The following is a 14746-nucleotide window of genomic DNA, read 5'->3' on the forward strand; positions in this document are numbered from 1 at the left end:
ATTATCGCAAGGTTCCCAGTCCCAATGATCGGTCAAAACTAACCCTGGTTAAAACCCCAAATTTCCACTCTCCCAACTGACTTATATGGGGGAACTTCAAATGCTCATAACTCCAGAACCCTAAGTCCTAGAGACTCAAGGGTGGTACCGTTGGACTCGGGGTGCACACAAATGGGGGGGTAGGACAAGGTCCCATGTCTCTATCTTTCTCAGCTGAGGATCGGTCAAAACTGACTCTGGTTAAAACCCCAAATTTTCACTCTCCCAACTCACTTATAGGGGGGAACTTCAAATGCTCATAACTCCAGAACCCTAAGTCCTAGAGACTCAAGGGTGGTACCGTTGGACTCGGGGTGCACACAAATGGGGGGGTAGGACAAGGTCCCATGTCTCTATCTTGCTCCGCTGAAGATCGGTCAAAACTGACCCTGGTTAAATCCCAAATTTTCACTCTCCCAACTCACTTATATGGGGGAACTTCAAATGCTCATAACTCCAGAACCCTAAGTCCTAGAGACTCAAGAGTGGTACCGTTGGACTCGGGGTCCACACAAATGGGGGGGTAGGACAAGGTCCCATGTCTCTATCTTTCTCAGCTGAGGATCGGTCAAAACTGACTCTGGTTAAAACCCCAAATTTTCACTCTCCCAACTCACTTATATAGGAGAACTTCACATGGTCATAACTCCAGAACCCTAAGTCCTAGAGACTCAAGGGTTGTACCGTTGGACTCGGGGTGCACACAAATGGGGGGGTAGGACAAGGTCCCATGTCTCTATTTTTCTCCCCTGAGGATCGGTCAAAGCTGACCCTGGTTAAAACACCAAGCCATGTACACTCACTACAACCCTAAACAGCAACTTCAGCTTGACAAAAAGTACCACAAAAAGAGGGGTCCAAAACACTCCTAAGGCTCTGAAACGTGCTCCTAAACACTTTCTGGAGGAACACTTTTGGCCTCTCACCCTTAGGCAAATTTTCACTCTCCCAACTCACTTATATGGGGGATATTCAAATGCTCATAACTCCGGAACCCTAAGTCCTAGAGACTCAAGGGTGGTACCGTTGGAGTCGGGGTACACACAAATGGGGGGGTAGGACAAGGTCCCATGTCTCTATCTTTCTCCCCTGAGGATCGATCAAAGCTGACCCTGGTTAAAACTCCAAGCCCTGTACACTCTTAACAACCGTGAACACAAACTTCAACTTGACAAAAAGTACCACAAAAAGGGGGGTCCAAACCACTCCTAGGGCTCTGAAATGTGTTCCTAAACACTTTCTGGGGGAACACTTTGGGCCTTTCACACTTAGGCAGATTTTCACTCTCCTAACTCACTTATATGGGGGAACTTCAAATGCTCATAACTCCAGAACCCTAAGTCCTAGAGACTCAAGGGTGGTACCGTTGGACTCGGGGTGCACACAAACGGGGGGGGGGGGACAAGGTCCCATGTCTCTATCTTTCTCCATTGAGGATCGGTCAAAACTGACTCTGGTTAAAACCCCAAATTTTCACTCTCCCAACTGACTTATATGGGGGAACTTCAAATGCTCATAACTCCAGAACCCTACGTCCTAGAGACTCGAGGGTGGTACCGTTGGACTCGGGGTGCACACAAATGGGGGGGTAGGACAAGGTCCCATGTCTCTATCTTTCTCCGCTGAGGATCGGTCAAAACTGACTCTGGTTAACACCCCAAATTTTCACTCTCCCAACTCACTTATATGGGGCAACTTCAAATGCTCATAACTCCAGAACCCTAAGTCCTAGAGACTCAAGGGTGGTACCGTTGGACTCGGGGTGCACACAAATGGGGGCTAGGACAAGGTCCCATGTCTCTATCTTGCTCCGCTGAGGATCGGTCAAAACTGACCCTGGTTAAATCCCAAATTTTCACTCTCCCAACTCACTTATATGGGGGAACTTCAAATGCTCATAACTCCAGAACCCTAAGTCCTAGAGACCCAAGGGTGGTACCGTTGGACTCGGGGTGCACACAAATGGGGGGGTAGGACAAGGTCCCATGTCTCTATCTTGCTCTGCTGAGGATCGGTCAAAACTGACCCTGGTCAAAACTGACCCTGGTCAAAACTCCAAGCCCTGTACACTCTTAACAACCGTGAACACCAACTTCAACTTGACAAAAAGTACCACAAAAAGGGGGGTCCAAACCACTCCTAGGGCTCTGAAATGTGTTCCTAAACACTTTCTGGGGGAACACTTTTGGCCTTTCACACTTAGGCAGATTTTCACTCTCCCAACTGACTTATATGGGGGAACTTCAAATGCTCATAACTCCAGAACCCTAAGTCCTAGAGACTCAAGGGTGGTACCGTTGGACTCGGGGTGCACACAAATGGGGGGGGTAGGACAAGGTCCCATGTCTCTATCTTTCTCAGCTGAGGATCGGTCAAAACTGACTCTGGTTAAAACCCCAAATTTTCACTCTCCCAACTGACTTATATGGGGGAACTTCAAATGCTCATAACTCCAGAACCCTAAGTCCTAGAGACTCAAGGGTGGTACCGTTGGACTCGGGGTGCACACAAATGGGGGGGTAGGACAAGGTCCCATGTCTGTATCTTGCTCCGCTGAGGATCGGTCAAAACTGACTCTGTTTAAAACCCCAAATTTTCACTCTCCCAACTCACTTATATGGGGGAACTTCAAATGCTCATAACTCCAGAACCCTAAGTCCTAGAGACTCAAGGGTGGTACCGTTGGACTCGGGGTGCACACAAATGGGGGGGTAGGACAAGGTCCCATGTCTCTATCTTTCTCCGCTGAGGATCAGTCAAAACTGACCCTGGTTAAATCCCAAATTTTAAATCTCCCAACTCACTTATATGGGGGAACTTCAAATGCTCATAACTCCAGAACCCTAAGTCCTAGAGACTCAAGGGTGGTACCGTTGGACTCGGGGTGCACACAAATGGGGGGGTAGGACAAGGTCCCATGTCTCTATATTTCTCAGCTGAGGATCGGTCAAAACTGACTCTGGTTAAAACCCCAAATTTTCACTCTCCCAACTGACTTATATGGGGGAACTTCAAATGCTCATAACTCCAGAACCCTAAGTCCTAGAGACTCAAGGGTGGTACCGTTGGACTCGGGGTGCACACAAATGGGGGGGTAGGACAAGGTCCCATGTCTCTATCTTTCTCAGCTGAGGATCGGTCAAAACTGACTCTGGTTAAAACCCCAAATTTTCACTCTCCCAACTGACTTATATGGGGGAACTTCAAATGCTCATAACTCCAGAACCCTAAGTCCTAGAGACTCAGGGGTGGTACCGTTGGACTCGGGGTGCACACAAATGGGGGGGTAGGACGAGGTCCCATGTCTCTATCTTGCTCCGCTGAGGATCGGTCAAAACTGACCCTGGTCAAAAGTCCAAGCCCTGTACACTCTTAACAACCGTGAACACAAACTTCAACTTGACAAAAAGTACCACAAAAAGGGGGGTCCAAACCACTCCTAGGGCTCTGAAATGTGTTCCTAAACGCTTTCTGGGGGAACACTTTGGGCCTTTCACACTTAGGCAGATTTTCACTCTCCCAACTGACTTATATGGGGGAACTTCAAATGCTCATAACTCCAGAACCCTAAGTCCTAGAGACTCAAGGGTGGTACCGTTGGACTCGGGGTGCACACAAATGGGGGGGTAGGACAAGGTCCCATGTCTCTATCTTTCTCAGCTGAGGATCGGTCAAAACTGACTCTGGTTAAAACCCCAAATTTTCACTCTCCCAACTGACTTATATGGGGGAACTTCAAATGCTCATAACTCCAGAACCCTAAGTCCTAGAGACTCAAGGGTGGTACCGTTGGACTCGGGGTGCACACAAATGGGGGGGTAGGACAAGGTCCCATGTCTCTATCTTTCTCCGTTGAGGATCGGTCAAAACTGACTCTGGTTAAAACCCCAAATTTTCACTCTCCCAACTGACTTATATGGGGGAACTTCAAATGCTCATAACTTCAGAACCCTAAGTCCTAGAGACTCAAGGGTGGTACCGTTGGACTCGGGGTGCACACAAATGGGGGGGTAGGACAAGGTCCCATGTCTCTATCTTGCTCCGCTGAGGATCGGTCAAAACTGACCCTGGTCAAAACTCCAAGCCCTGTACATTCTTAACAACCGTGAACACAAACTTCAACTTGACAAAAAGTACCACAAAAAGGGGGGTCCAAACCACTCCTAGGGCTCTGAAATGTCTTCCTAAACACTTTCTGGGGGAACACTTTTGGCCTTTCACACTTAGGCAGATTTGCACTCTCCCAACTGACTTATATGGGGGAACTTCAAATGCTCATAACTCCAGAACCCTAAGTCCTAGAGACTCAAGGGTGGTACCGTTGGACTCGGGGTGCACACAAATGGGGGGGGTAGGACAAGGTCCCATGTCTCTATATTTCTCAGCTGAGGATCGGTCAAAACTGACTCTGGTTAAAACCCCAAATTTTCACTCTCCCAACTGACTTATATGGGGGAACTTCAAATGCTCATAACTCCAGAACCCTAAGTCCTAGAGACTCAAGGGTGGTACCGTTGGACTCGGGGTGCACACAAATGGGGGGGTAGGACAAGGTCCCATGTCTCTATCTTGCTCCGCTGAGGATCGGTCAAAACTGACTCTGGTTAAAACCCCAAATTTTCACTCTCCCAACTGACTTATATGGGGGAACTTCAAATGCTCATAACTCTAGAACCCTAAGTCCTAGAGACTCAAGGGTGGTACCGTTGGACTCGGGGTGCACACAAATGGGGGGGTAGGACAAGGTCCCATGTCTCTATCTTGCTCCGCTGAGGATCGGTCAAAACTGACCCTGGTCAAAACTCCAAGCCCTGTACACTCTTAACAACCGTGAACACCAACTTCAACTTGACAAAAAGTACCACAAAAAGGGGGGTCCAAACCACTCCTAGGGCTCTGAAATGTGTTCCTAAACGCTTTCTGGGGGAACACTTTGGGCCTTTCACACTTAGGCAGATTTTCACTCTCCCAACTGACTTATATGGGGGAACTTCAAATGCTCATAACTCCAGAACCCTAAGTCCTAGAGACTCAAGGGTGGTACCGTTGGACTCGGGGTGCACACAAATGGGGGGGTAGGACAAGGTCCCATGTCTCTATCTTTCTCAGCTGAGGATCGGTCAAAACTGACTCTGGTTAAAACCCCAAATTTTCACTCTCCCAACTGACTTATATGGGGGAACTTCAAATGCTCATAACTCCAGAACCCTAAGTCCTAGAGACTCAGGGGTGGTACCGTTGGACTCGGGGTGCACACAAATGGGGGGGTAGGACGAGGTCCCATGTCTCTATCTTGCTCCGCTGAGGATCGGTCAAAACTGACCCTGGTCAAAAGTCCAAGCCCTGTACACTCTTAACAACCGTGAACACAAACTTCAACTTGACAAAAAGTACCACAAAAAGGGGGGTCCAAACCACTCCTAGGGCTCTGAAATGTGTTCCTAAACGCTTTCTGGGGGAACACTTTGGGCCTTTCACACTTAGGCAGATTTTCACTCTCCCAACTGACTTATATGGGGGAACTTCAAATGCTCATAACTCCAGAACCCTAAGTCCTAGAGACTCAAGGGTGGTACCGTTGGACTCGGGGTGCACACAAATGGGGGGGTAGGACAAGGTCCCATGTCTCTATCTTTCTCAGCTGAGGATCGGTCAAAACTGACTCTGGTTAAAACCCCAAATTTTCACTCTCCCAACTGACTTATATGGGGGAACTTCAAATGCTCATAACTCCAGAACCCTAAGTCCTAGAGACTCAAGGGTGGTACCGTTGGACTCGGGGTGCACACAAATGGGGGGGTAGGACAAGGTCCCATGTCTCTATCTTTCTCCGTTGAGGATCGGTCAAAACTGACTCTGGTTAAAACCCCAAATTTTCACTCTCCCAACTGACTTATATGGGGGAACTTCAAATGCTCATAACTTCAGAACCCTAAGTCCTAGAGACTCAAGGGTGGTACCGTTGGACTCGGGGTGCACACAAATGGGGGGGTAGGACAAGGTCCCATGTCTCTATCTTGCTCCGCTGAGGATCGGTCAAAACTGACCCTGGTCAAAACTCCAAGCCCTGTACATTCTTAACAACCGTGAACACAAACTTCAACTTGACAAAAAGTACCACAAAAAGGGGGGTCCAAACCACTCCTAGGGCTCTGAAATGTCTTCCTAAACACTTTCTGGGGGAACACTTTTGGCCTTTCACACTTAGGCAGATTTGCACTCTCCCAACTGACTTATATGGGGGAACTTCAAATGCTCATAACTCCAGAACCCTAAGTCCTAGAGACTCAAGGGTGGTACCGTTGGACTCGGGGTGCACACAAATGGGGGGGTAGGACAAGGTCCCATGTCTCTATCTTGCTCCGCTGAGGATCGGTCAAAACTGACTCTGGTTAAAACCCCAAATTTTCACTCTCCCAACTCACTTATATGGGGGAACTTCAAATGCTCATAACTCCAGAACCCTAAGTCCTAGAGACTCAAGGGTGGTACCGTTGGACTCGGGGTGCACACAAATGGGGGGGTAGGACAAGGTCCCATGTCTCTATATTTCTCAGCTGAGGATCGGTCAAAACTGACTCTGGTTAAAACCCCAAATTTTCACTCTCCCAACTGACTTATATGGGGGAACTTCAAATGCTCATAACTCCAGAACCCTAAGTCCTAGAGACTCAAGGGTGGTACCGTTGGACTCGGGGTGCACACAAATGGGGGGGTAGGACAAGGTCCCATGTCTCTATCTTTCTCAGCTGAGGATCGGTCAAAACTGACTCTGGTTAAAACCCCAAATTTTCACTCTCCCAACTGACTTATATGGGGGAACTTCAAATGCTCATAACTCCAGAACCCTAAGTCCTAGAGACTCAGGGGTGGTACCGTTGGACTCGGGGTGCACACAAATGGGGGGGTAGGACGAGGTCCCATGTCTCTATCTTGCTCCGCTGAGGATCGGTCAAAACTGACCCTGGTCAAAAGTCCAAGCCCTGTACACTCTTAACAACCGTGAACACAAACTTCAACTTGACAAAAAGTACCACAAAAAGGGGGGTCCAAACCACTCCTAGGGCTCTGAAATGTGTTCCTAAACACTTTCTGGGGGAACACTTTGGGCCTTTCACACTTAGGCAGATTTTCACTCTCCCAACTGACTTATATGGGGGAACTTCAAATGCTCATAACTCCAGAACCCTAAGTCCTAGAGACTCAAGGGTGGTACCGTTGGACTCGGGGTGCACACAAATGGGGGGGTAGGACAAGGTCCCATGTCTCTATCTTTCTCAGCTGAGGATCGGTCAAAACTGACTCTGGTTAAAACCCCAAATTTTCACTCTCCCAACTGACTTATATGGGGGAACTTCAAATGCTCATAACTCCAGAACCCTAAGTCCTAGAGACTCAAGGGTGGTACCGTTGGACTCGGGGTGCACACAAATGGGGGGGTAGGACAAGGTCCCATGTCTCTATCTTTCTCCGTTGAGGATCGGTCAAAACTGACTCTGGTTAAAACCCCAAATTTTCACTCTCCCAACTGACTTATATGGGGGAACTTCAAATGCTCATAACTTCAGAACCCTAAGTCCTAGAGACTCAAGGGTGGTACCGTTGGACTCGGGGTGCACACAAATGGGGGGGTAGGACAAGGTCCCATGTCTCTATCTTGCTCCGCTGAGGATCGGTCAAAACTGACCCTGGTCAAAACTCCAAGCCCTGTACATTCTTAACAACCGTGAACACAAACTTCAACTTGACAAAAAGTACCACAAAAAGGGGGGTCCAAACCACTCCTAGGGCTCTGAAATGTCTTCCTAAACACTTTCTGGGGGAACACTTTTGGCCTTTCACACTTAGGCAGATTTGCACTCTCCCAACTGACTTATATGGGGGAACTTCAAATGCTCATAACTCCAGAACCCTAAGTCCTAGAGACTCAAGGGTGGTACCGTTGGACTCGGGGTGCACACAAATGGGGGGGTAGGACAAGGTCCCATGTCTCTATCTTGCTCCGCTGAGGATCGGTCAAAACTGACTCTGGTTAAAACCCCAAATTTTCACTCTCCCAACTCACTTATATGGGGGAACTTCAAATGCTCATAACTCCAGAACCCTAAGTCCTAGAGACTCAAGGGTGGTACCGTTGGACTCGGGGTGCACACAAATGGGGGGGTAGGACAAGGTCCCATGTCTCTATATTTCTCAGCTGAGGATCGGTCAAAACTGACTCTGGTTAAAACCCCAAATTTTCACTCTCCCAACTGACTTATATGGGGGAACTTCAAATGCTCATAACTCCAGAACCCTAAGTCCTAGAGACTCAAGGGTGGTACCGTTGGACTCGGGGTGCACACAAATGGGGGGGTAGGACAAGGTCCCATGTCTCTATCTTGCTCCGCTGAGGATCGGTCAAAACTGACCCTGGTTAAATCCCAAATTTTCACTCTCCCAACTCACTTATATGGGGGAAATTCAAATGCTCATAACTCCGGAACCCTAAGTCCTAGAGACTCAAGGGTGGTACCGTTGGACTCGGGGTGCACACAAATGGGGGGGTAGGACAAGGTCCCATGTCTCTATCTTGCTCCGCTGAGGATCGGTCAAAACTGACCCTAGTCAAAACTCCAAGCCCTGTACACTCTTAACAACCGTGAACACCAACTTCAACTTGACAAAAAGTACCACAAAAAGGGTGTCCAAACCACTCCTAGGGCTCTGAAATGTGTTCCTAAACACTTTCTGGGGGAACACTTTGGGCCTTTCACACTTAGGCAGATTTTCACTCTCCCAACTCACTTATATGGGGGAACTTCAAATGCTCATAACTCCAGAACCCTAAGTCCTAGAGACTCAAGGGTGGTACCGTTGGACTCGGGGTGCACACAAATGGGGGGGTAGGACAAGGTCACATGTCTCTATCTTGCTCCGCTGAGGATCGGTCAAAACTGACCCTGGTTAAATCCCAAATTTTCACTCTCCCAACTCACTTATATGGGGGAACTTCAAATGCTCATAACTCCGGAACCCTAAGTCCTAGAGACTCAAGGGTGGTACCGTTGGACTCGGGGTGCACACAAATGGGAGGGTAGGAAAAGGTCCCATGTCTGTATCTTGCTCCGCTGAGGATCGGTCAAAACTGACCCTAGTCAAAACTCCAAGCCCTGAACACTCTTAACAACCGTGAACACCAACTTCAACTTGACAAAAAGTACCACAAAAAGGGTGTCCAAACCACTCCTAGGGCTCTGAAATGTGTTCCTAAACACTTTCTGGGGGAACACTTTGGGCCTTTCACACATAGGCAGATTTTCACTCTCCCAACTCACTTATATGGGGGAACTTCAAATGCTCATAACTCCAGAACCCTAAGTCCTAGAGACTCAAGGGTGGTACCGTTGGACTCGGGGTGCACACAAATGGGGGGGTAGGACGAGGTCCCATGTCTCTATCTTTCTCAGCTGAGGATCGGTCAAAACTGACTCTGGTTAAAACCCCAAATTTTCACTCTCCCAACTGACTTATATGGGGGAACTTCAAATGCTCATAACTCCAGAACCCTAAGTCCTAGAGACTCAAGGGTGGTACCGTTGGACTCGGGGTGCACACAAATGGGGGGGTAGGACAAGGTCCCATGTCTCTATCTTTCTCCGCTGAGGATCGGTCAAAACTGACCCTGGTTAAAACCCCAAATTTTCACTCTCCCAACTGACTTATATGGGGGAACTTCAAATGCTCATAACTCCAGAACCCTAAGTCCTAGAGACTCAAGGGTGGTACCGTTGGACTCGGGGTGCACACAAATGGGGGGGTAGGACAAGGTCCCATGTCTCTATCTTTCTCCGCTGAGGATCGGTCAAAACTGACTCTGGTTAAAACCCCAAATTTTCACTCTCCCAACTGACTTATATGGGGGAACTTCAAATGCTCATAACTCCAGAACCCTAAGTCCTAGAGACTCAAGGGTGGTACCGTTGGACTCGGGGTGCACACAAATGGGGGGGTAGGACGAGGTCCCATGTCTCTATCTTTCTCAGCTGAGGATCGGTTAAAACTGACTCTGGTTAAAACCCCAAATTTTCACTCTCCCAACTGACTTATATGGGGGAACTTCAAATGCTCATAACTCTAGAACCCTAAGTCCTAGAGACTCAAGGGTGGTACCGTTGGACTCGGGGTGCACACAAATGGGGGGGTAGGACAAGGTCCCATGTCTCTATCTTGCTCCGCTGAGGATCGGTCAAAACTGACCCTGGTCAAAACTCCAAGCCCTGTACACTCTTAACAACCGTGAACACCAACTTCAACTTGACAAAAAGTACCACAAAAAGGGGGGTCCAAACCACTCCTAGGGCTCTGAAATGTGTTCCTAAACACTTTCTGGGGGAACACTTTGGGCCTTTCACACTTAGGCAGATTTTCACTCTCCCAACTGACTTATATGGGGGAACTTCAAATGCTCATAACTCCAGAACCCTAAGTCCTAGAGACTCAAGGGTGGTACCGTTGGACTCGGGGTGCACACAAATGGGGGGGTAGGACAAGGTCCCATGTCTCTATCTTTCTCAGCTGAGGATCGGTCAAAACTGACTCTGGTTAAAACCCCAAATTTTCACTCTCCCAACTGACTTATATGGGGGAACTTCAAATGCTCATAACTCCAGAACCCTAAGTCCTAGAGACTCAAGGGTGGTACCGTTGGACTCGGGGTGCACACAAATGGGGGGGTAGGACAAGGTCCCATGTCTCTATCTTTCTCCGTTGAGGATCGGTCAAAACTGACTCTGGTTAAAACCCCAAATTTTCACTCTCCCAACTGACTTATATGGGGGAACTTCAAATGCTCATAACTTCAGAACCCTAAGTCCTAGAGACTCAAGGGTGGTACCGTTGGACTCGGGGTGCACACAAATGGGGGGGTAGGACAAGGTCCCATGTCTCTATCTTGCTCCGCTGAGGATCGGTCAAAACTGACCCTGGTCAAAACTCCAAGCCCTGTACATTCTTAACAACCGTGAACACAAACTTCAACTTGACAAAAAGTACCACAAAAAGGGGGGTCCAAACCACTCCTAGGGCTCTGAAATGTCTTCCTAAACACTTTCTGGGGGAACACTTTTGGCCTTTCACACTTAGGCAGATTTGCACTCTCCCAACTCACTTATATGGGGGAACTTCAAATGCTCATAACTCCAGAACCCTAAGTCCTAGAGACTCAAGGGTGGTACCGTTGGACTCGGGGTGCACACAAATGGGGGGGTAGGACGAGGTCCCATGTCTCTATCTTTCTCAGCTGAGGATCGGTTAAAACTGACTCTGGTTAAAACCCCAAATTTTCACTCTCCCAACTGACTTATATGGGGGAACTTCAAATGCTCATAACTCTAGAACCCTAAGTCCTAGAGACTCAAGGGTGGTACCGTTGGACTCGGGGTGCACACAAATGGGGGGGTAGGACAAGGTCCCATGTCTCTATCTTGCTCCGCTGAGGATCGGTCAAAACTGACCCTGGTCAAAACTCCAAGCCCTGTACACTCTTAACAACCGTGAACACCAACTTCAACTTGACAAAAAGTACCACAAAAAGGGGGGTCCAAACCACTCCTAGGGCTCTGAAATGTGTTCCTAAACACTTTCTGGGGGAACACTTTGGGCCTTTCACACTTAGGCAGATTTTCACTCTCCCAACTGACTTATATGGGGGAACTTCAAATGCTCATAACTCCAGAACCCTAAGTCCTAGAGACTCAAGGGTGGTACCGTTGGACTCGGGGTGCACACAAATGGGGGGGTAGGACAAGGTCCCATGTCTCTATCTTTCTCAGCTGAGGATCGGTCAAAACTGACTCTGGTTAAAACCCCAAATTTTCACTCTCCCAACTGACTTATATGGGGGAACTTCAAATGCTCATAACTCCAGAACCCTAAGTCCTAGAGACTCAAGGGTGGTACCGTTGGACTCGGGGTGCACACAAATGGGGGGGTAGGACAAGGTCCCATGTCTCTATCTTTCTCCGTTGAGGATCGGTCAAAACTGACTCTGGTTAAAACCCCAAATTTTCACTCTCCCAACTGACTTATATGGGGGAACTTCAAATGCTCATAACTTCAGAACCCTAAGTCCTAGAGACTCAAGGGTGGTACCGTTGGACTCGGGGTGCACACAAATGGGGGGGTAGGACAAGGTCCCATGTCTCTATCTTGCTCCGCTGAGGATCGGTCAAAACTGACCCTGGTCAAAACTCCAAGCCCTGTACATTCTTAACAACCGTGAACACAAACTTCAACTTGACAAAAAGTACCACAAAAAGGGGGGTCCAAACCACTCCTAGGGCTCTGAAATGTCTTCCTAAACACTTTCTGGGGGAACACTTTTGGCCTTTCACACTTAGGCAGATTTGCACTCTCCCAACTCACTTATATGGGGGAACTTCAAATGCTCATAACTCCAGAACCCTAAGTCCTAGAGACTCAAGGGTGGTACCGTTGGACTCGGGGTGCACACAAATGGGGGGGTAGGACAAGGTCCCATGTCTCTATCTTGCTCCGCTGAGGATCGGTCAAAACTGACTCTGGTTAAAACCCCAAATTTTCACTCTCCCAACTCACTTATATGGGGGAACTTCAAATGCTCATAACTCCAGAACCCTAAGTCCTAGAGACTCAAGGGTGGTACCGTTGGACTCAGGGTGCACACAAATGGGGGGGTAGGACAAGGTCCCATGTCTCTATATTTCTCAGCTGAGGATCGGTCAAAACTGACTCTGGTTAAAACCCCAAATTTTCACTCTCCCAACTGACTTATATGGGGGAACTTCAAATGCTCATAACTCCAGAACCCTAAGTCCTAGAGACTCAAGGGTGGTACCGTTGGACTCGGGGTGCACACAAATGGGGGGGTAGGACAAGGTCCCATGTCTCTATCTTTCTCAGCTGAGGATCGGTCAAAACTGACTCTGGTTAAAACCCCAAATTTTCACTCTCCCAACTGACTTATATGGGGGAACTTCAAATGCTCATAACTCCAGAACCCTAAGTCCTAGAGACTCAGGGGTGGTACCGTTGGACTCGGGGTGCACACAAATGGGGGGGTAGGACGAGGTCCCATGTCTCTATCTTGCTCCGCTGAGGATCGGTCAAAACTGACCCTGGTCAAAAGTCCAAGCCCTGTACACTCTTAACAACCGTGAACACAAACTTCAACTTGACAAAAAGTACCACAAAAAGGGGGGTCCAAACCACTCCTAGGGCTCTGAAATGTGTTCCTAAACGCTTTCTGGGGGAACACTTTGGGCCTTTCACACTTAGGCAGATTTTCACTCTCCCAACTGACTTATATGGGGGAACTTCAAATGCTCATAACTCCAGAACCCTAAGTCCTAGAGACTCAAGGGTGGTACCGTTGGACTCGGGGTGCACACAAATGGGGGGGTAGGACAAGGTCCCATGTCTCTATCTTTCTCAGCTGAGGATCGGTCAAAACTGACTCTGGTTAAAACCCCAAATTTTCACTCTCCCAACTGACTTATATGGGGGAACTTCAAATGCTCATAACTCCAGAACCCTAAGTCCTAGAGACTCAAGGGTGGTACCGTTGGACTCGGGGTGCACACAAATGGGGGGGTAGGACAAGGTCCCATGTCTCTATCTTTCTCCGTTGAGGATCGGTCAAAACTGACTCTGGTTAAAACCCCAAATTTTCACTCTCCCAACTGACTTATATGGGGGAACTTCAAATGCTCATAACTTCAGAACCCTAAGTCCTAGAGACTCAAGGGTGGTACCGTTGGACTCGGGGTGCACACAAATGGGGGGGTAGGACAAGGTCCCATGTCTCTATCTTGCTCCGCTGAGGATCGGTCAAAACTGACCCTGGTCAAAATTCCAAGCCCTGTACATTCTTAACAACCGTGAACACAAACTTCAACTTGACAAAAAGTACCACAAAAAGGGGGGTCCAAACCACTCCTAGGGCTCTGAAATGTCTTCCTAAACACTTTCTGGGGGAACACTTTTGGCCTTTCACACTTAGGCAGATTTGCACTCTCCCAACTGACTTATATGGGGGAACTTCAAATGCTCATAACTCCAGAACCCTAAGTCCTAGAGACTCAAGGGTGGTACCGTTGGACTCGGGGTGCACACAAATGGGGGGGTAGGACAAGGTCCCATGTCTCTATATTTCTCAGCTGAGGATCGGTCAAAACTGACTCTGGTTAAAACCCCAAATTTTCACTCTCCCAACTGACTTATATGGGGGAACTTCAAATGCTCATAACTCCAGAACCCTAAGTCCTAGAGACTCAAGGGTGGTACCGTTGGACTCGGGGTGCACACAAATGGGGGGGTAGGACAAGGTCCCATGTCTCTATCTTGCTCCGCTGAGGATCGGTCAAAACTGACTCTGGTTAAAACCCCAAATTTTCACTCTCCCAACTGACTTATATGGGGGAACTTCAAATGCTCATAACTCTAGAACCCTAAGTCCTAGAGACTCAAGGGTGGTACCGTTGGACTCGGGGTGCACACAAATGGGGGGGTAGGACAAGGTCCCATGTCTCTATCTTGCTCCGCTGAGGATCGGTCAAAACTGACCCTGGTCAAAAGTCCAAGCCCTGTACACTCTTAACAACCGTGAACACCAACTTCAACTTGACAAAAAGTACCACAAAAAGGGGGGTCCAAACCACTCCTAGGGCTCTGAAATGTGTTCCTAAAC

At 48.5% G+C, this 14746-nt stretch overlaps 1 pseudogene; it reads right to left on the reverse strand.

Annotated features, from left to right (window-relative positions):
• LOC121182855 overlaps positions 1–14746 on the reverse strand; it is a 63682-nt pseudogene that overhangs the window by 12135 nt on the left and 36801 nt on the right.

This window comes from Toxotes jaculatrix, chromosome 6 (assembly GCF_017976425.1).
Source record: "Toxotes jaculatrix isolate fToxJac2 chromosome 6, fToxJac2.pri, whole genome shotgun sequence".
NCBI lineage: Eukaryota > Metazoa > Chordata > Actinopteri > Toxotidae > Toxotes > Toxotes jaculatrix.